Consider the following 21,993-nt stretch of genomic DNA (forward strand, 5'->3'; position numbering starts at 1 on the left):
AACTAAGTAACAAAACAACTGAGCTCAAGCAAGACCAGCAACTGGTCTTGGCAAGAAGAGGGGTGGACGATAGCCGACAGTGCTATGGCTGTATAGTTAGTTCAAATATATCGTTCACCTTGCTGGCTATCGAAAGTTTGTATCCATCTTTTGTTGTCTAATTGATTATAAAAATATCTTTGAATTTCACTACATGGCAAGTCGGTGATTTGGGGTCCAAACACCAAAGAATCCCCGCACCCTATGGCTACGTCCTTCATTAAAGTTCTCTGAGGCTGCAGATACAGAGTTAATGAATAGTTCAGTAGGCAGTTCAGCTGAAGAGTAACGAACGTCTCAAAAATGCTCAGTCACGGAAGTTGGAGAGAAAAACCTAAGTACAAGGAAGGTAACTGCGAAGAAACCATGGATAAGAGACGAAATACCTCAGATAATTGACGAAAGAAGAAAGTACAAAATTGTTCAGGGAAGTTTAGGGATACAGAAAGACAAGTCACTGAGGAATGAAATAAACAGAAAGGGCATGGAAACTAAGACGACATGGCAGCATGAAAAATGTGAAGAAATCGAAAAACAAATGTTCTTCGGGGCGACGGTCTCAGCGCATAGGAAATTCAAATGAATCTTCGATGAAATTAAAAATAAGGACGGTAACATTAAGGGTGGAACGGGAATTCCGCTGCTAATGCAGAGGAGAGAGGAGATCGGTGGATAGAGTATATTGAAGGTCCCTACGAGGGAGAAAAATTGTCTGATGTGATAGGAGAGAAAACGTGAGCCGATTGGGAAGAAATAGGGCTTCCAGCAGTAGAATCTGAATTTAGAAGAGCTTTGGAAGACTTAAAATCGTATAAGCAGAAAGTAACATTCCATCGCAATTTCTAAACTCTCTTGCGGAACCGGTTACAAGAAGTTTATTCACTTGGGCGTGTAAAATGTTTGAGAGTGACAATATACTATCAGAATTTCGGAAGAACATCAACACAATTTCTAAGATTGCAAGAGCCGACAAGTGCCAAAATTATCGCATATAAGCAAGCTGCTGACAAGAATAATACACAGAAGAAGGGACAAGAAAATCGAAGATCTGTTAGATGAAGCTCAGTTGGCTTTAGAAAAGGTAAGGGCATCAAAGAGGCAGTTCTGACGCAGCATCTGATAAAGAAACAGAAAGTAATTAAAGAAAAACCAGGACCCATTCATAGAATTTCACAAAGTGGAAAACCTGGCCATTGTGACCCTGCGGTTCTAGGCGCTTCAGTCTGGAACAGGTCGAATGCTACGGTCGCAGGTTCGAATCCTACCTCGGTCACGGATGTGTGTGATGTCCTTCGGATAGTTAGGTTTGAGTAATTCTAAGTTCTATGGGACTGATGGCCTCAGATGTTAAGTCCTATAGTCCTCAGAGCCATTTCAACCATCCGAAGTAGAAAAAGCGACCGACACTGATTTCACATGTTAGAAAATAAGAGAAACGTAGGTGTAAGCTACAGGAAAAGACGGGAAATATGTAATATGTAAGAGAACCGAGGCGGGTAGTTACGGCTGGAGGACTGAGATCGATACACTCGGATTAGAAAGACTGTAGCCTTTCACCCCTACTGTTCAGTCGACACATTGAATAAGTAGTGGTGGAAATAAAAGGAAGGTTCAAGAGTGGAATCAAAATTCAAGTTGAAGGGATATCCATGATAGGACTCGCTCCTGACAAGGCTATTCTTAGAGAAGAAGAGTTACTGGATCAGCTGAGGGAATGAAGAGTCAAATAAGTACAAAATGAGGACTGACAGTTAATCGAAGAATGACGTACATAATGCGAAATAGCAGAAATGAAAAGAGCGAGAAACTTAACATCAGAAGTAATTCTGATACCTAGTCAGCAAAATAACCCATGACTTACGAAACAAATAGGACATAAAAACCGACTAGCACTGGCGAAAAGGGAATTCATGGGAAGGGCAGTCTTCTAATATCAAACATAGGTCTTAATTTGGGGAAGAAACTTTTGAGAATGTGTTTTTGAGCACGGTATTAATTAATGTTCAAATGTCTGTGAGATCTTATGGGACTTAACTGCAACGGTCATCAGTCCCTAAGCTTACACACTACTTAACCTAAATTATCCTAAGGACAAACACACACACCCATGCCCGAGGAAGAACTCGAACCTCCGCCGGGATCAGCCGCACTGTCCATGACTGCAGCGCCTAAGACTGCTCGGTATTAAAATTGGAGAGAGACATGGACTGTGGGGAGACCGGAACGGAAGAGAAAGGAAGCATGTGAGACGTGCTAGGAAGACCGTTGAAAATGAGATGGAGTCACAAAGTAAGGAATGGGGAAGTCCTCGGAGAATCGGCGAGGAAAGCGATATACGGCAAACACTGACAAGGAGATGGGACAGGATGACAGGACAACTCTTAAAAGATCAGAGAATAACTTGCATGGCAGCTGTAAAGAGTAAAAAGGGTATAGGAAGACAGAGATTGGAATACATGCAGCAAATAATTGAGGATGTATCAATCTGACTTGAAAATGTTGACACAGGAGAAGTCGTATATTTCAAAATTATTGGGTAGTAGCTGTTCATCTTTCTCCTGTACCTTCGTGATGATATGCGACAGGGCTGCTGACACCGCTTTGATGAACGCTCATGCACGCTATAGCACTTCGCTTTTTCTGCTGAGTACTCGATATTAATAAAAGCACACCGTCTTCAGGCCACGAGTGACTACCGGGACCATCCGACCGCCGTGTCATCCTCAGAGAAGGATGTGGAGAGGAGGGGCCTGGAGTCAGCACTCCACTCTCCCAGTCGTTACGATGGTATTCTTGACCGAAGCCGCTTCTATTAGGTCGAGAAGCTCTTCAATTGGTTCAAATGGCTCTGAGCACTATGCGACTTAACTTCTGAGGTCATCAGTCGCCTAGTACTTAGAACTAATTCAACCTAACTAACCTGAGGACATCACATACATGCATGGCCGAGACAGGATTCGAACCTGCGGCCGGAGCGGTCGCTCGGCTTCAGGCTGCAGCGCCTAGAACCGCACGGCCACTCTAGCCGGCTCCTCAATTGGCATCTCGAGGCTGAGTGCACCCAGAAAAATGGAAACAGCGCATGGTGGCTGGAGGGTCACCCCTCCAAGTGCCGGCCACGCCTAACAGCGCTTAACTTCGGTGATCTCACGGAAACCGGTGTATCCACTGCGGCAAGGCCTTTGCCTATACTCGATATTAATAACACAAATTCTGTGAATATTTGGAAGAGCAAATGATACGTAGCAATCGACAGCCCAAAAATATGGATTCTCTACGGCACCTGATTGTCAATGACTGGTTTCTGCTGGTTATACATGCAGCTTGTAACTTTTTAACTTCCTTCCTCACCGAGAGGGGAACACTGTGAAAACTAGAAGCTGTGTTGCACAGTTTTAGCGTGATACCTACTTGTGGTTACTTAGGTTTCTCTAGCATGTTAATGTGTCATGAAAAGAATATTGACACTACACTTCGAGTCACTTTAATATCACTGGGGTGGCGGGGTGCCGTAGATCCTCCGGTGGATATCGGCAATCAAATACTACCGCACTGCCACTCCCACCATCTGCTTCTGTTTCGAGACATTAACTGCTTGTGTCAGTGTCGTAAGTAGCAGTTTCCTCGTTGCAGGCTTCGGACAAGTGCACGCGTCGGAGTGCGGCAGGTAGCGGTAACAGCTCTCCAGCAGCGCCGGCCGGAGCGGCGGGCCAAGAGCGTCAGGGGCGTGACCGGCGCTGATGCACGGCGGCCTGGCGCCGACGTAACGCCCCACGGCCGCAGCCACTCTGCGCCGGGACACGCCCACCACACCACACCGCACCACACCGCATCTCACCGCAGCTTCTTGGCCTCTAACGGCAGTGAGTGCGGGTGACCTACCACTGCTGGCGCCCGAGGCGGCGAGATCTGACCGACTCTCAGCACTATTCCTGTTACGGCGGGCCACTCGAACGCCCTGCAGAACCGAACTCCGCGTCACGAACAGAGTGTAAGTGTGCATTGTACAGGGCCTGTAAGAGCCAAACACCCGTAAGTGTTTCTCAGTTTAGCCACGTGTCCCTAGAAAGCAGTACAGGCGAGTTGTAGCTTCCCACTCGAGACTGGCAGATTTAACATTTGCTCACTCATCTTAATGAATCGACGCATACAAATTCCTCCTCGCTGTTCTCCGTAGGTCTCTGTTGATAAAGTCACTGCACTGAATTCGAGATGCCAACAGGTGACCTTGAAAGTAGGATGTTTAGGTTTTTATATTGGTAACACCACGTAGCGTTCTGTATCAAAATCACTGGCCGTGCTGTGTGCCGTCTGTGGCTGGTTTGCATTGTTGTTCGCTATTGTAATGTTGGGCAGTTGGCTGTTAACAGCGAGTAGCGTAGCGCAGTTGGAGCTGAGCCGCCAGCAGTAGTGGATGTGGGGAGAGAGATGCGGAATTTTGAGAGCGGATGATTTGGAGACAGTATATTTGTAAGATTAGATGAAGTGCTATATATATTATTCTTTTGAACACTATTAAGGTAAATACATTGTTTGTTCTCTATCTAAATCTTTCATTTGCTAACTATGCCTATCGGCAGTTAGTGACTTCAGTAGTCAGAATCTTTTATTCAGCTGGCAGTATTGGCAATCGGTGTATTGCAGTAGTTCGAGTAATGAAGATTTTTGAGAGGTAAGTGATTCATGTAAAGTATAGGTTATTGTTAGTTGGGGCCGTTCTTTTGTAGGTACTATTAAAAGTCAGATTGCGTTGCGCTAAAAATATTGCGTGTCAGTTTAGTCACGATCAGAATAAGTAAAGAGAGAAATGTCTGAGTACCTTCACTTCTGCTGAGCTGTTTCTAAATCAAATAACGCAAGGGGTTACCAGCACAATCATTCATAAATTTTTCTAAGGGGACATTTCATAACCTATGCGGGCAGCTAATACACTCCTGGAAATTGAAAAAAGAACACATTGACACCGGTGTGTCAGACCCACCATACTTGCTCCGGACACTGCGAGAGGGCTGTACAAGCAATGATCACACGCACGCCACAGCGGACACACCAGGAACTGCGGTGTTGGCCGTCGAATGGCGCTAGCTGCGCAGCATTTGTGCACCGCCGCCGTCAGTGTCAGCCAGTTTGCCGTGGCATACGGAGCTCCATCGCAGTCTTTAACACTGGTAGCATGCTGCGACAGCGTGGACGTGAACCGTATGTGCAGTTGACGGACTTTGAGCGAGGGCGTATAGTGGGCATGCGGGAGGCCGGGTGGACGTACCGCCGAATTGCTCAACACGTGGGGCGTGAGGTCTCCACAGTACATCGATGTGGTCGCCAGTGGTCGGCGGAAGGTGCACGTGCCCGTCGACCTGGGACCGGACCGCAGCGACGCACGGATGCACGCCAAGACCGTAGGATCCTACGCAGTGCCGTACGGGACCGCACCGCCGCTTCCCAGCAAATTAGGGACACTGTTGCTCCTGGGGTATCGGCGAGGACCATTCGCAACCGTCTCCATGAAGCTGGGCTATGGTCCCGCACACCGTTAGGCCGTCTTCCGCTCACGCCCCAACATCGTGCAGCCCGCTTCCAGTGGTGTCGCGACAGGCGTGAATGGAGGGACGAATGGAGACGTGTCGTCTTCAGCGATGAGAGTCGCTTCTGCATTGGTGCCAATGATGGTCGTATGCGTGTTTGGCGCCGTGCAGGTGAGCGCCACAATCAGGACTGCATACGACCGAGGCACACAGGGCCAACACCCGGCATCATGGTGTGGGGAGCGATCTCCTACACTGGCCGTACACCTCTGGTGATCGTCGAGGGGACACTGAATAGTGCACGGTACATCCAAACCGTCATCGAACCCATCGTTCTACCATTCCTAGACAGGCAAGGGAACTTGCTGTTCCAACAGGACAATGCACGTCCGCATGTATCCCGTGCCACCCAACGTGCTCTAGTAGGTGTAAGTCAACTACCCTGGCCAGCAAGATCTCCGGATCTGTCCCCCATTGAGCATGTTTGGGACTGGATGAAGCGTCGTCTCACGCGGTCTGCACGTCCAGCACGAACGCTGGTCCAACTGAGGCGCCAGGTGGAAATGGCATGGCAAGCCGTTCCACAGGACTACATCCAGCATCTCTAAGATCGTCTCCATGAGAGAATAGCAGCCTGCATTGCTGCGAAAGGTGGATATATACTGTACTAGTGCCGACATTGTGCATGCTCTGTTGCCTGTGTCTATGTGCCTGTGGTTCTGTCAGTGTGATCATGTGATGTATCTGACCCCAGGAATGTGTCAATAAATTTTCCCCTTCCTGGGACAATGAATTCACGGTCTTCTTATTTCAATTTCCAGGAGTGTATATTTGAAATTAATAGTGAGATTTTACTATTGTGCGTTTATTAACGGAAAACATAAAGCAGTTTACAATTAAATAATTAATAGCATACATCAGAAAGTGTATTAAAACTCGAAAATATGGTTAAGAGGGCTAATACAAAGATCACAACGTATCTCCGTGTGATGAGTAAAAATGACTGCCTATTACCTTCAGTTTCGTTCTAATCGATCGTGATCGTAGCTGAATAATTTTCTTTTACTCACATAATTAACACGTGTACTGCATAGTGGTATTGTAGAATCAAAGCTTTATAGGCAATTTAGGCACTTCCCAGCATCTACTATACAAAGGTGGACTCTAATAATTAGAAGAGAAATGCTTTGGACGTCGTATCTGGGGCTCTCACATGTAGGTAACCAGATTCTTTCCCATGGCTCACTTCCATGGCCTCACTCCAATTACTCACTAATGCAATTTATGATGTACTCATTACCGATGTCTAAGAGGGAAACAGCTTCTTATTCGGTGCTGTTGCATTCTGCAAAACCTGCTCAGAGGAGCAAATTTTATTAGGACAAGGCAGCTACGAGAACGACTTCGCTCTTCCTGCTAGCTGCAGCGTTGTAATAAAATATAAAATTTGGAAAACAAAATATTGACGAACATATGGGGAGTCCGACTGCTGTATCATGCTTCGGGAGAAACTGGATTTTCCAGGGAATCTAAAGAATAGAAACTTATCTACCAACGTCGTCCTTTAGCTGGTGATAGTTTATTGTACATTGTGTTTTCAGAGGAACTGGAAAAATCTTAAGAGGTGGTAGCGTAGATTGTTACGAACACAACCCTTCGTCTAACATAACATCTGTTCAATTTTTATTGATAGCGGAAATACAGCCGTAAAATTGTAATCCAAGCACATACTCATAAAAGGCTCTGATCAAACGTAAATATTAAGTTAAAGGTTGACTTTCGTATACTCCATGGTCGTGTCTCAGAATTAAATATAGATACATCCAGTTACTAACTCCGACAAAGGTTTCCGACCGCTTTTCCTTTGTCATCAGGAAAACGCCGCAGTTTGGAATTCCCTCTCAGACGCTCAGCTGTGGTCTTCTCATCCACAGTCTCAGGTTGCTGCGATATTAGGGTGAAAAGGACAAAAAACTTCTGACTTAAATACACACGACAAAACCAAGTGTAGTTCGTCATAGCTAGTCCTGAAGTTCTTTAATTAGGGCAGAAATCTTTATAAAAGCGCTCAGTATGTCTCTTTGTTAATTTCACCTTTCAATCATCCTCAGGGAGAAATGCAAACGAGCGACGTCCGATGACCTTTGTGGCCAAGAAAAGTGATCATTTCTCTGAATCCACCTTGTGGAGAATGCTAGGTTTAGAAGTGTCATCTGACGATTAGAACGTGTATGGTTTCAGTCCCGCTGGAAGTACATACCCTTCTTACTTTCCAAAGGAATATCTTCAAACGACGTCTGAATCTCGTTATCAAAAGAAGTCTAGATAACGGTGCCCATTAAGAAGATGCGGTAACGTAACAGGCCCCATCGACAGGTTATCTATCATATCACATCTTAATTTTCTGAGAAGCGTTCATCAAAATATGTCTGACGATTTCTAAATACCTAAAAATAAAATTCGTCTCTTTGTTGGACATGCTGAATTCGCTGTAATTGATAGAAGCACGTACACACGTAATTCCCTCCATATTCTCGTATGTAGTATACAGATACGTACAGAAATTCCACACATTCGTCTTAAAGGGTAAAGTTCTACCAAGTGAATGACATATTCTACTTCGTTTACAAGCTGTTCATTTGCTGGTTCGTATGAATAACAACTCAAAATCCCTAAAATGCTAAATGAACATATGGATACAATAACATTTTGTAAAACTCGGCGTATTACCAGCTCAAAAACTAATAAGAAATGTTAAAAATGCCCCATCTTGTTTTCACAGAGGCATGCACTCCTCGTACCCTTTCTAACATTCCTTGATTTCTCAGCTTCCATAACACCTCGATGAACCCTTTTTGCATCAGGGTTTTCTGGTAGATACAGCAATTGTCTGAGGTGCTCCAGGGACAAGACTCCAAACGGTTAAGTTCGGAAGGACGTGCAACATAATAAGAAATTCTCTACTGATCAGGCGATAGTAGAGTCTAACGAAATTTACAGGTGCCAAACATATAAAATTGAAAATTGTGGAAACCTCCTGGCAGATTAAAACTGTGTGCCGGACCGAGACTCTAACTCCTTTCTTTCAGGAGTGCTAGTTCTGCAAGGTACGCAGGAGAGCTTCTGTAAAGTTTGGAAGGTAGGAGACGAGGTACTGGCAGAAGTACAGCTGTGAGGACGGGGCGTGAGTTGCCCGCGTAAGGCAAAGGTACCGAGTCGAGTCTCGGTCCGGGACACAGTTTTATCTGCCAGACAGTTTCCTATTAGCGCACACTCTTCTGCAGAGTGAAAATCTCATTCTCGAAAATTGTTATTTATCACAAGATACTAGAACAAGGAGAGACTTATCACTACCTTGGGACTTACTTACGTTATCTAGCTGATCTAGACGTAGATTAATAAATGCTTTTCAGTAGTAATGCAACAGTGGAACTTTAAAAAGAATTACAAAATTTGTGTAGTTAAGATAACTTAATTTCCTATTAGTGTGGTATTTCCCGTAGTGTCCTACAGTAGAGGAGCAGTCTGCTAGGCCACTTAACAGACTATTAAGAAATTAGATTTATTTACCCCTCTGCATTACGAAAGCAGTCATATGGTGCGTGGCAGAGGGCACCCTGTTCCGGAAACGACCATCTATATGTCTCTGTACGGAAACTGATTTCCGTAATCTTGTTGTCATCGTGGATATTACACGAAATGTACACTGGTGGCAGTAGAATCGCTCTGCAGTCATCTTCCAATGCCGGTTCTCTAAATCTTCTCAACAGTGGCCCTCGGGCCTCGAAATCATCATCGCGTTCCCTCCCATATGAGTTCCACAGCATCTCCCTAACACTTGGGGGTTTTTAAAACCTACGGGTAACATGTCTAGCAACCTGCGTCCGAATTGCTTCGATGTCTTCCTTTTATTAGACCTGCTGCGGATCCCAAACATTCAGTCACTACTCAACAGTGCGTCGCGCTAACGTCCTATAAGCGCTCTTCTTTACAGATGAACCACACTTTCCGAAAGTTCTCTCCATAAACTGAAGTCGACCATTCGTCTTTACAACTACAGTCCTTACATGCTAAATCTATATCATATTGTTTTTCAACTTTAGGCCTAGATAGTCAACCAACGTGACTGTGTCAAGTAGCTCACTACTTATGGTATAATCGAAAATTATGGTCGCATTAACTTCCATTGTTCTACATCTGAGGTAGCTGGCATTCATCACACCAACTACAAATATTCTCTAATTAATGTTGTACCCTCCTACAGTAACCTGAACCTGGCGGCCCCGGGACAAAAAGGATTTTTCTGTTTCTGGTTTTCCTTTGTTACTCGTCACTAGTGCTTCCCAACACTAAAAAAAAAAAAAAAAATCTGAAGTATTTGATGTAACAGCTATACTTCGTTGTAACAGCCTACAAAACCATATCAGTATTTAATTCCGGGAATTACGATTAATCCATTTAATAAGTTAGACAAACAATGGTATGTCCTTCAGCTGAAAGATACTAATAAGATATCACACTTCAGGATATCCACGTTTTTATCTTCGTAAGTGTCAACTAAGCTGCATTAAATTCATTAACTGAACAGCGACTTTTTGTAAACGGTCGTCTGAAGGACAATAGTGTGTTATGTAACACATTATGGAAGGTGAAATGAGGCAGTATGAGGAAAAGTATCTGCTCTCGTGTTCGATAATCACTTCGTTTCTCTAACTCAAGTTTTTACTGTTGTTTTTTCTTCTTGTTTCATTGTCGTGTGCTTCTTAGTATGGGGCAGAGAGGAAGCTTGTCTATTCTTCGTTTTAGACGTCCTTGACTAACGTAGGTCATCTACGAGCTGACCGTCAGACCGAAGCTTTAATATTACTCTGGTGGTGAAATAAAATAACTAATCACGTAAGAGAATAGTACACCAAACTAAATGAAACTGTCTCGATCTCTGCCCGCAATACTAAATGTATCAACGATGAAATATACCTGTAGCTGTGCCAAGTGTTATGTTACTGGTATGGCTGCTGTTCCACTGAGTGCAGTCGGTAGTGTGACATACCGGTTAAGTGGAGATGATATAATGCTCTCTGGATGGTCAGATGTTTCATATTATTCCTGACGTACGCCACGACACTTAATGTGACAAATTACCATATAAATATGACGAATGAGTTTAAACCGCTTATTGTGCGAAAACTGTAATAGTGTAGAAAAAGAAATAGGACAACAGTGCAATGAGTAAATTTTTGTTACTGGAATGAAGCAGAAGTTTGACACAGCTTTCCAAAACTTGCTTTCAGAAAATGGTTCAAATGGCTCTGAGCACTATGGGACTTAACATCTGTGGTCATCAGTCCCCTAGAACTTAGAACTACTTAAACCTAACTAACCTAAGGACATCACACACATCCATGCCCGAGGCAGGATTCGAACCTGCCACCGTAGCAGTCGCGCGGTTCCGGACTGAGCGCCTAGAACCGCTAGACCACCGCGGCCGGCTGCTTTCAGAAAAAGTGGAAGATATAGAAAGCATTCTTTCGGAATTTCTGGAATCATTGGGCGAAGTGTGAATCAAAGTGAAATTTCCCCATAGAAAAATTATGCATGACTGTGCTTAAACTAACAAACAATATTTTTTTGCGCAATTTAATCTGACTTTCAATAATCCCTACAAAAGAATGGTCCTGACTAACATTAACCTATACCTTTCACAAACCATTTGCCTCACAAAAATCTTCGTGACTCGAACTACTGCAATACAGCGTGCGCCACTACTGCCAGCTAAATAAAAGATTCAAACTACTGAAAGCACTAACTACTGATAGGCATAGTTAGCGAATGAAATATTTTGATAGAGAACAAACAACGTATTTACCTCAATAGTGTTCAAAAGTCATAATGTATATACAGTTCATGACATCCAGTCTTACAAATTTCAAAACTCCGCCAACTCTCTCCCCACATCCACCACTGCTGGCGGCTCACCTCCAACTGCGCAACGCTGCACACTGTTAAAACCCAGCTGCCCAACACTACAATGGCAGACAACAATGCAAACTAGCATCAGACTGCACATAGCACAGCCAGTGATTTTCGTACAGAGCGCTACGTGGCGTTACCAATAAGAAAACCTAAAGAGCCTACTCACATAGCCCCCATGCTCCCCAAAAAAAGGTTACAAATTGTTTTGGCCACTGGATAATACAGATTTGAAAATTTTTTTCAGAATTACATTAAGAAAGATATCAAATGCACACATTTATTAATACAATGTTGGTCAAAAGCTAAAATTTTCTCACAGTCCATAAAGACAGTCCTGATCATTCATCACAGTAAAACTGCTCTTTGTTTTCTCAAAGTCTGAGCAGTAAAAGACAATGCACATGGAAGTAGTGGATTTCCATGCAATCTTGAAGAAGTAGTGTTGTTCTTCCAAAGGAAAGACAGTGCTGACTCTTGACATGCAGACAGGTAATGGGCCACAACAGAGCAAACCCACAGCCGAGTGTAGTCGAAGTTTTGAAGAACATTGGTAGGTAGGTCATCACAGAGCAGACCTACTGCAGTTTTTGTAGAAATAATGGTATTGGTGAGTCATCAGAGGTGTAGACCCACTGTAGTGCTTGTAGAAATAATGGTATTGGTGGATCATCAAAGGTGCAGACCCACTGCAGTCCTTGTAGAGATGGCCAGCAGCCATCAGCTGTGACTGTGTAGGTGCACAATCACCATGGAAGAGTCTTGCAGAGAATATAGCAAGTCCATAAACCACCACTTGTCCATTCACAAAAAAGTTGTTTGAAATGTCCTTAGAACCAGCAATGCTGTTATCCAGGCCCTTGCTGAATTATTAACACATGTGGAAACACTATCCGTCCCTACTTCTCACATATTGCTCATATACTACGACCAACAGAAATGTGTGCACTGAAATGTAACTTACAAGTTACTTAATTTGATGAAATGGTGTCAATTACAATTTTATTACATAAGAATACAATTACAAAGGTACAAAATACATCATTAAAGAACATAACAATACAGATAACATTTGTAATAACAGGGGCTTTACAAAAGAGTAGAAATAAACATATACATCAGTGTTACAGGAATTATGACATAAGTACATACATAAAAGATCAGAATAACTTTTGAAACATCATCTTCACGCATGAGCATTGAAACAAAACAGAATAAATATTGTCTAAATATCTTTACAAAGAAAATAACATACCATTTGAAAAATTCTACAACATAAATCTTATTAGCTCAACACATAAATACAGGAAAAAGAGAAATACACAAGGGTGCATAAACACATAGCAGACTAACACAGGAGAAAAGGAGAGGGTTTCTTTTCAGTGTACTGCAGTCCAACACAAAACTTCATTCCATAGATCTTTCGTCTTACTTCAAGATTTGTTTCCACCAAAGGAATCCTATCCAAGCATGCTTTTTGTATTTATATGTTCACATATTTCTTACCTCATTATTTATTTTCCATTATCTAACCTCATCATTTATATCCAAGAAAATCCTACCTATACCTGCTTTCTGTACTTTGTGATGCATTTCTTCCAATGCATCACAAATCATTCTCTTTCATAGTCTACTCCCTCTTAAGCTAATTTAAATCTACTGAGCTCAGATGCTAAACTAAGGGACGTGGTAATGAAGCAGTGCAAAACAATTAACACAAACACCAATGATAAAAAATGCAAATTGGCAAAGCAAGCAGCATAAATTAGCAAAGCAAATGCAATATTACAACTAAAATAAGGCAATACACAGCAAACAAGAAAAATAAATCAGTAGTAAAACTAGCTTAACAGAGTAATACAAAGTGAAATTTAGTAACACTATGCCTGGCAAACAGCAGCAGCAAATGCAATAACTTATATCTAAACATGACAAACCTCAAGCAGAAAAAATATTACCCTAAAGATGGCCATGCCCAATACCTATGTCACATCTTAACACTAGAGTGATGCATCACAATTTATTCTACAAAAGAAGTTACCAAGTACTTGAAAAGATAATTCTGTATGCAATTCCTGTGAAGGGAAATGTCTTTTTGTGCTCCTTCGTTTTTTGAAGTACATCATAAAGTTATTCTTTACTGGGTCTGTAGGAATAAAATATCTATATTAGTACATCTATAAAATTTTATTGTAACCAATGCTGCAGAGCACCTAGAAACTAGATATTAAACAAATTGAGCAATCTCTCAACTAGAAAGGCAATAGATGTAAAAATGTTTCTCATCATTTCATTAGGCATTTTAGTAAATATCATAATTTAAGAGCTCCAAAGTGTAATCATATGTTTTCAAGTTTGAGAGTGTCTTGTTTGCGACGCTTTCTACAAAGAAATGTCAATAGCGAGGATAATGGCCTCTTTTTTTCCACCTGTGCCTCTGAAAGGTACACACTAATGGCATTTTCCAGGCGACTGTCACGCAGCTGGGTGCCTACAATGCATTACGTGAAGGTGGTCACTTAACTTTCTCACCGAAATATTTACGACACCAGTTTGCACTACAGTTACAGTCTCATATAAAAAATTTCACAGGTCGAGAATTTGAGTTATAAATGTGTAGAAACCAAATCCCATAAATATAGCAGTACCTAGAAACATTTCGTCGGAGTTGTGATACATCTATGCATATACATAAATTTCATAATTCTGAAAGTACGATTCTTGGTTTCCTACATCCTTTTCCACAAATCAGAGTCCCTAAACAACTACTCATTATTCCTTATTATTCATATACATATTCATCGACACTTCTTCAATATTTCATCATGAGAAATACATAGTATAATCAAATTCCTCATATACGGTAGCATCATCTTATTGATCATAAACATATCTCAACAGCATAATACACATCGTCGTCGTAATAATATCATAACATCTCAGTCAATTCTCAAAAACGTAGTAGCTTCCTCCAACAATTTCAAAACCTAAAAAAAATTCTCTGCTCATTTCAATAGTGTCATCTACCTCAAACGTACTTTAAAAATCATGATCTCATACCAAATGCATCATTCAAAGCTCTCATAGTATCACAATGATTCCGAAAAAATATGAACATTTCACAAAGTACAGACAAAATACAATTTCATAAGTGTGAAGTTATCCATCTGTGTAATTACGTAAACATCTGTCACTGATGTAGTAAAATAAATACTTGTCTCTCTCACTTAAATGATCAGGGAGCTGTGTAATTCTGTGTTAGACAAATATGGTACCGATGTGTAAAGTTGTATAAGCAAATACCATATTAGCTAGGGCTCCTTGTGCTTACCACACATGGTACACAAGTAAGCGTGCACCCCCCCTGAGGATTAGTGTAATTATACTCTCAGGTGTTACAGATTACAGCAATGGAATGAAATGTATCATGGAAAACTTTCTTTGTAATTCAAAAATCTTGAAAAATTAATGACTTAAGTACAAAATTAATCACTCAAATGCATGTCCTGTAGTGCTAAATGTGCGTCTTGGTGTAAGATAATTCTGTGGAAGGTAAGCAAAGTTCTGCTGAAGTCAATGTACCTACCTCATCAAAAACGAAAGTGAAATACTTTGCGTATAGCTATCGTAGTTATTACGTACCTTAGCGTGATAAAGAAAATACTATAATGTAACGTATTGTTGTGCTACGAAAAAGGCTGTCTCATTGTAGCTATATCACTAAAGTTACTACTAAAACATGATTTACTTTCCTGAATAATACAGAAAAACTGTGCAGATATAAAACAGATACAGCGCAAAAGCAGTAATATAAATTGTGTCACTCATTAGCAGTATAGTGATATAATCGTGTAGCTGTCAAATAAACTAACCACTGTGTCATCTGATATCTCTCAGAAAGTACCTTAAATAAAGAATGTCTTTTCAAGTAAACCAAAATGTTGCATTAAAATCTCATTAGCAGTGCCGGTATATGTCCTAAGTATGTGAACCTTACAGTCGTTACGTAATCGTGCAACTAACAAGCAAGAATGTACAAATAACAACACTATGTCGTCTGTTCACTATAACAATGCATTCGTAATTTCTCTTTAAAAATGTTCCCTAGGTTCTAGATTAGATAGTTGACTTCAAATCATTGTTGCATGTTAACAGTTTCTCAGTGTGACAAATAGTACTAGTAGCGTGAAGTGAAAAGTTTTATGGCAAAGACTAACTTAAAAAAACAGATTATTTCAATAAACGGTTTTACATGGGAAATGTGGTGAAATCGTTTACTCTTCCTCGTGGACAGAGTTTAAACTTCAAAGCAATTCACATGTTTTATACGTCGGTAAGGAATGCAAAAAGTTTTCTCAAGGTTAGCGTCTATGTTATTTTTCGCTGAGCCAGCCGGCGCACGTGGCTACCTGCGGTGCGAGTCATTGTCTGTCTCTTTGTGGGCGGTCGTCGTTATTGGGATTTGGAGACCTATCTTCTACAAATTCACCTTGACGAGAAGGCCCTGCCCTGTTTGAAGCTCGCCAGTTCTGATGGAATTCAGGTCTGTCGCTTTTGTTGGTAGTTTACATAGTTTCTTGTTTATCGGTCATTTGGTGGAGTATTTCTCCCGGAATCGTAAATGCGTAGTGGACCGTTGCGTCTGAAGTTATTCTGTCTCCCTTGATAATAATTATTTCTGTTTCTATGGCTATCTCTGTCATATTCATTACTACGGAAATGCGATCTTTCTCTGTAATTATTAGTACTCTGCCAATGGTTGTCATATGGGTGGTGTCTGTTTTGGTCACGATTTACACTGTAAGAATAGCCTTGTCGTGTATTATTTCTGTCATCGCGGAATTGTGACAGATGTGATCTGTAATTGTGGTGCTCCTGTTTTCGCGTACCGCGATTGTCAATGTCAATTTCCAGTTCTTGTAACAGTCCCTGAAAACCTTCAATGTCGTCTTTGCAACGTCCTGCTAAAATAATATGTCGTAAATGTTCAGGCATTTTGATTAAGGAAATGCGGATGACTTCTGAGGGGCGGTATGGGTTTGAAAGATACTGATTCTTATGCAACATAGGACTGGAAAATTCAGATGGTTCGAAACGTTTCATCATTATGATGCTATGTTTTACTCGGTCTTGTGTAGCTTTAGACCAATACGCTGAGAGGAAGGCATGATAAAATTCTCCTTCACTGTGTCAATCGTGAATGACTGATCGCATTCTTACAGCTGGTTCATTCTCCAAGTAGCCACACATAAATTCTAACCTGTGCTCCAATGACCACTTGGGAGGAAAACAATGAGAGAATTGATGAAGCCATGCTTGTGGATGAATGTCGTTGTCAGAATTCTTAAATGTTTTGAATTTACGTGTAGTAATGAGCAGCTTATAGTCAAAATCATCGTGTCGGCGAGTCGCACATCGCTCATTGTTACTTCGTTTCGGCGGTTCCATCTCAAAATCCAATGCGCCTTGCCATTTTCTTTCATAATTTCCGAAGTGTTCTGTGTTATTATTTTGTGGTTGTTCCGTATTTCTATGTCCTTCTTCCTGTGCTGGAGCGCGAATGTCCTCTGAAATATGTAATTCTTGTATTACTTGTGCCAACTGATCTTGTACTTCCAGGGTTTCTCTTTTGTACTGTGTATTGATTTGATTTTGATTTTGTTTGAATTTTCTAATTTGTTCATACTCTTCAGTGTCCGTGACGGCTACAGGTCTTGTGTCATTCAGATCATCATCTACCTTTGTAGGTAAGTTAGTGCACTGATATGCAAGTTTCAGAGAGTCCATTTGTGTTGAAATCGTATCTACTGTGTCCTTTAAGTTTTCCTGAGTTTTTGCAAGTTGCGTAACAGAATCGGTAAATGCAACTGAGTCAATTTTAGCTTGCAAGGTATCGTGATTTTCATGAACAATAGTTTGCAGTTCTTTTATGGCTGCTTCATGATTCTGTAATGCATTTTCATGCCGCGAAAAAATAGGTTGAAAATCTCACAAATTTGTGTTTTACTTCATTACAGACTTTTTGACATTTCGATTCAATGTTATGTAACTCAGTAGTTAAATCTTCACATGTTTGTTCAAGTGTGGTGTCTAACTTCAGAAGATTTTGTTCCATTGTGTCTAACTGTTTCTGTGTTTTTGTCTCTGGTGTTGTTCCTTTGTGTCTAACATTTGAAGAATTTGTCCCATTTGTTTCTGATTTTGTTCAAGCGTTGTGTCTTACTTTTGTAGCCTTTGTCCCATTTGTTGCGTTAACTGTAATAATAGTGCACTGGTGTCTGAAACATGTTCCTCAGTGCTATTCGGCAGTGCATTTGAACCGGCAATATTCGCATTTTGAAAAGCAGAAAATGTGTCTTGATTTATTTGAGATAACGGTGAGGACGCAAAACCTAAATCTACAGTATTTGCAAGATTGTGTCATGTCATTTCGGAATCCTGAGGCGAGCTGTTGCCGACCGATCGATCGATAATGCTTCCCTGTTCACTACACCATTATTTGCAACCCGCTCCATTTCCCTACGCACAGTTAGCAAGTTCCTACTTTGAGCATTAGTTAATTCATTACATGGTGGCTCTAACACACTGCTTTCGTCGTCACTGTCATTACTCAGATTACTTTGGAGCCTCGTATTACGTTTTTCACACGCCATTATTGTCACAATATTTCACACGACAACACAGAAAAACACAATTTGAAGAGCAAAAATAAGAGAACACATTAACATACCACTGAAAATAATATCTAGTTAATTGCAAGCGCAGCTGCGAAATACTTCGTACTGAATAACATTAACCTATACCTTTCACAAACCATTTGCCTCACAAAAATCTTCGTGACTCGAACTACTGCAATACAGCGAGCGCCACTACTGCCAGCTAAATAAAAGATTCAAACTACTGAAGGCACTAACTACTGATAGGCATAGTTGGCGAATGAAATATTTTGATAGAGAACAAACAACGTATTTACCTCAATAGTGTTCCAAACTCATAATGTATATAGCAGTTCATGACATCCAGTCTTACAAATTTCAAAACTCCGCCATTTCTCTCCCCACATCCACCACTGTTGGCGGTTCACCTCCAACTGCGCCTCGCCACGCGCTGTTAACATCCAGGTGCCCAACACTACAATGGCAGTCAACAATGCAAACTAGCCTCAGACTGCACACAGCACAGCCAGTGATTTTCGTACAGAGCGCTACGTGGCGTTACCAATAAGAAAACCTAAACAGCCTACTTACAAAAGGATTATTTATTTGAGTGTGAAAAGTCAAAGAAAGTTTCCGGAATTTATCATCTACAGACCACAATGAATTTTCACTCTTCATAAAAATGTGGACTGATTTGGAACTTCCTGGCAGATTAAAACGGGTGCTGAAGCGGAATTCGAAACTCAGAGCTTCGTCTTTCATGCACAAGTGCTCGGAGGACAGAGCTGTAGGATCTCGACTCCCGCTCAGCACTTAGGGGCTCACCTCCTGCAGCATGTCTTTCCTACCTCCCTTACTATGCGTAAATTCCGCTGCTTAACTTGCAGAAGAAACATATCTCAGCCTAGCGACTGAATATTGGATTGTTCCGAACTGAATTTTCACTATGCATTCTGCAAACAGGTCCCTAGGCCGACCAACTTCTCGACAAAATTGTTTTCCCCAGGAGCGCCATTACCGCAAGTTATGAGGAGTTTGGAAGGCAGGTGAGAGTTACTGGAGGAGATGACGCTGTGAGGGCGGGTCGTAAGCAGTGCTTCGATGGCTCAGTCGATGGAGCACTTGTCTGTGATAAGCAAAGTTGCCATGTTGGAGTCCCTGTGACGTACATGGTTCCAATCTGCAACAGTTTCGTCTTCCAAACTATCGCGTAGATATCAGAATCAATAAACGTGAGAAATGACCCACAGTCAGCTTAACTGAGTACCCTGACAAGAATAATATAAAGAAAAAAGGAAAATAAAACTGAAACTCTGTTAGATGACGACCTATTAGCCTGCAGGAATTATTAAGTAGTCAGAGATGCAGTTGTGACGGTACGCTTGTTAATGGAAGCAAGTCTTAACCAAGAGCAAAACACTTCTGTAGGGTTTTTAAATTTAGAAAAATCTTTCAACGACGTAAAATGTTGTAGGGCGTTTGAAATGCTCTGAAAAATAGGTATAAGCGGTTGGAAAAGACGAGTAATATACAATATGTCCAGTAAGCAACAGGGAACCATTAGAAAGAAAAAGATAAAAAAGGTAGAAGCGTTCGCATTATAAAATAAGAGAAAAGGCTACAGTTTTTCTACTCTAAAGGTCAGTCTCTACAGCGGATAAGGAAAGGAAGGAATAAATTAGACACGGTGTACAAGAAAAAAAAGGGAAGTCTTGAGCAGTAGCAAACACGAAATTTGTGATAAAATTAATTAAAATTAGGAAAAGTGAAGGAATTCTGCTATCTTTCAGGCGTAATATTGCATGACACCTGAGGGCAGGAGCATATATGCAGCAGATCCAAACTAGTAAATAGTGTGTTCTTCGCTAAAAGACATCTTCCCGTCATCAAAGATAGATCTTACAATGGCGAAGAATTTACTGAGAATGTACGTATCGAACACATCACTGTACGGAAGTTCATCATGGACCGTCTGAAAACAGGGAAGGAAGACAGTCGAGGCTGTATAGATGGAATACTGAAAGCGAAGTGGTGTGATCAACTATTAAACGAAGAATTGGTCTGCAGAATCTATGAGGAAAGGATTATTTGTTAACCTAACTGGCTCAAGAGATAAACTACTACGACATGTATGTGGCACTAGAGACAATCGAAAGAAACCATATCTGTAGGAAAGACGAACATTAAACAAATAATGTAGGACGTTGGATATCATGGTGTTGTTGTTGTGATCTTCAGTCCTGAGACTGGTTTGATGCAGCTCTCCATGCTACTCTACCCTGTGCAAACCTCTTCATCTCCCAGTACCTACTGCAGCCTACATTCTCCTGAATCTGCTTAGTGTATTCATCTCTTGGTCTCCCTCTACGATTTTTACCCTCCACGCTGCCCTCCAATACTAAATTAATGATCCCTTGATGCCTCAGAACATGTCCTACCAACCGATCCCTTCTTCTAGTCAAATTGTGCCAAAGACTCCTCCCCAATTGTATTCAATACCTCCTCATTAGTTATGTGATCTACCCATCTAATCTTCAGTATTATTCTGTAGCACCACATTTCGAAGGTTATATTCTCTTCTTGTCTAAACTATTTATCATCCATGATTCACTTCCATACATGGCTACACTCCACTCTAATACTTTCAGAAACGACTTCCTGACACTTAAATCAGTACTCGATGTTAACAAATTTCTCTTCTTCGGAAACGCTTTCCTTTCCAATGCGAGTCTACATTTGATATCCTCTCTACTTCGACCATCATCAGTTATTTTGCTCCCCAAATAGCAAAACTCTTTTACTACTTTAAGTGTCTCATTTCCTAATCTGATCTCTTAGTATCACCCGATTTAATTGGACTACTTTCCGTTATACTCGTTTTGCTTTCGTTGATGTTCATCTTAGCCGGCCGCGGTGGTCTCGCGGTTCTAGGCGCGCAGTCTGGAACCGTGCGACTGCAACGGTCGCAGGTTCGAATCCTGCCTCGGGCATGGATGTGTGTGATGTCCTTAGGTTAGTTAGGTTTAAGTAGTTCTAAGTTCTAGGGGACTGATGACGACAGCTGTTAAGTCCCATAGTGCTCAGAGCCATTTGAACCATTTGTTCATCTTATACCCTCCCAAGACAATCTCCATTCCGTTTAATTGCTCTTCCAAGTCCTTTGCTGTCTCTGACAGAATTACAATGTCATCGGCGAACCTGAAATTTTTTATTTCTTCTCCATGGATTTTAATACCTATTCCGAACGTTTATTTCGTTACCTTTACTGCCTGCTCAATATACAGATTGAATAGCATTGGGGAGAGGCTACAGCCCAGTCTCACTCCCTTCCCAACCACTGGTTCATTTTCATGTCCCTCGACTCTTATATCTGCCATCTGGTTTCTGTACAAATTGTAAATAGCCTTTCGCTCCCTTTATTTTACCCTTGCTACCTTTAGAATTTGAAAGAGAGTTTTCCAGTCAACATTGTCAAAAGCTTTCTCTAAGTCTACAAATGCTAGAAACGAAGGTTTGCCTTTCCTTAATCTTTCTTCTAAGATACGTCGTTGGGTCAGTATTGCCTCACGTGTTCCAACATTTCTACGGAATCCAAACTGATCTTCCCCGACGTCGGCTTCTACCAGTTTATCCATTCGCCTCTAAATAATTCGCGTTAGTATTTTGCAGCTGTGACTTATATAGTTCGGAACGTTTCACATCTGTCAACACCTACACTCCAGGAAATTGAAATAAGAACACCGTGAATTCATTGTCCCAGGAAGGGGAAACTTTATTGACACATTCTTGGGGTCAGATACATC

Source organism: Schistocerca gregaria, chromosome 5, assembly GCF_023897955.1.
Source record: "Schistocerca gregaria isolate iqSchGreg1 chromosome 5, iqSchGreg1.2, whole genome shotgun sequence".
NCBI lineage: Eukaryota > Metazoa > Arthropoda > Insecta > Orthoptera > Acrididae > Schistocerca > Schistocerca gregaria.